A 2,133-nucleotide genomic window follows, 5' to 3' on the forward strand; every position below is an offset into this window, starting at 1 on the left:
CCCTACGAATTCAAAATGCTGCAGATACAACTACGAATTCACCCCTCTCATTGAATTCGTCGCCGCTTACCGTACCCCGCGGAGTGCGATCCCAAGTTGTCTTCACCCAATGGTCTCAACCCGGTCAATTTAAAGCTTGCCGAGTCATATTGAGATATCCCAACGCCCTTTTGGCACAATCTTCGTACCAGCTTCTGTACGTCATTTTGATTCACGAGCTTGTTTTGTACACGTTCATGGAAAAACCATTGTTTGACTATTATTCTGATGAGGAAATTAAACATAATAATTAATAAATTAATTATGAAAGGACTGAATTATCCTTGAGAAAATGGCATTAGATGACCAAGTTTAACGGAAGGATCGATGGCTAGAAACAAAAAGTAACAGGATTAAAAGTGATTGATTTAAAAGTTGATGACTAAAAGTGACAGTGTCACCAAAGTCGAAGGACGTCTACTGGTATTTACTTGAAAAAAGACATCAAATTCATTCAATCTGCTGTCTAAATAGTAAATACAAACTTTGAAATATAAACTATAATAGCGAACAAAACAATTTCAACAAACTCCTACGCTTGCGGATCATCTTAGCTTCCGGCAAAGCAACAGCTCCTCCAAATTAAATCTCACAAAGCTACATGTAATCTTCCTCAACTTATTCTTGTAATACCATAAAAGTCCTTAGGAGCATAACAATCTCTTTGTCCTCAATGATTGAATTGTGGCAATTGAGTGTTCAAATGATTATCCCTTCCCTATATCTTCCCATGTTGCCTCTTCTAAACTCAAATTCGCCTACTGGATCAGAACATCCACCTGGACATGATTGTTTCTTTTCACCATTTTCTCTGCAAAATGACCATTGGTTCAGTGCGAAATGCCAAAATTGTCTATCCAGACCCGTGAGAGGGGGATCAACTTGAGGTCAATGGTGTCTTCCATCTTTATTGTTAGTTGGGACACATGAAATACAGAGTGAATAAGACACCTAGCTGGCGACCTAAGGGGTTGTTTACTAAAGTGGAGAAATAGAGAATTTTCTGAAAAAAAAAAAAAAAACATTAAATTGGAGTGGAAAAAAAATGGAAAATTTGTTTACTAAATTCATTTTTCCAAATTTCTATTTCATCTCCATTCACCACTTAAAGATTTTGGAGAAGTTGTAAACCAATTTCTCCAAATGGAGAAATGACATAACACACGTGAACAGTACTCACATTGAGTTCGAAGGATTGAACTCTGCTGCGTGCGTAGCCTTGTGTTCTCCCCATTTCCCTCCCCCCATCATCATCATCAAACTATATTATTATTATTATTATTATTATTATTATTATTATTATTATTATTATTATTATTATTATTATTATTATTATCTTTTTTCTTTTTTCCTCCTCCTTATGCACACAAATTTGTTGTTGTTGTTGTTATTATTATTATTATTATCTTTGTTGTAGAAATGTACAAATACTATATGTGATGATTGTATTTAATGAAATTAGAAAATTAGAGAAATGAAAAAATGGATGAATAGATAATGAAAATTATAAAACGAGAGAAATGAAAAACTGGGGGAGTAGAGAAAGAAAGCTGGAGAAATTGAGAAATTGAAAACTGGAAATGAAAAAATCGAGAAATGAAGTAAACGACTCCTAAGATTGTAACTGTAGGGGTGCAAATAGACCGAGCCGAGCTTTAGAAAATTAGGCTTGGGCCTGTTACGAAAATCTAAGGCTTGGACTTGGGCCTGAGCCTGTATGTAAGTTTTTTTGTTAGGCTCAAGCCTGAGCCTACAATTAGCCTGGCTTGACTTGAAGCCTTTTTAAAAGTCTGTTTAATATGTAGGCCATTAAAAAGGCTTCAAAGTAAGTTCTGTTTTGAGTCTATTTAAAACTTATATATTAAGTCTTTTTAAAAACTTTAATAAGTATTTTTAAATAATTTAAGAAATATACCCTAGCTAATACAAAATTAATATATAATTACATAAGCATATCTTCACAATGCAAACATAATAGTATTAAAACATATATAAAATAAAATAAAACAAGTCACAACTTCAACATGCTTGTTAACTTGTTTAGGAATGAATTCAATTGTATTATTGATTGTCATCCTATATAATCTCATAAAT

The sequence above is a fragment of the Ipomoea nil genome, unplaced genomic scaffold, assembly GCF_001879475.1.
Source record: "Ipomoea nil cultivar Tokyo-kokei standard unplaced genomic scaffold, Asagao_1.1 scaffold3314, whole genome shotgun sequence".
In the NCBI taxonomy this organism is placed as follows: Eukaryota; Viridiplantae; Streptophyta; class Magnoliopsida; order Solanales; family Convolvulaceae; genus Ipomoea; species Ipomoea nil.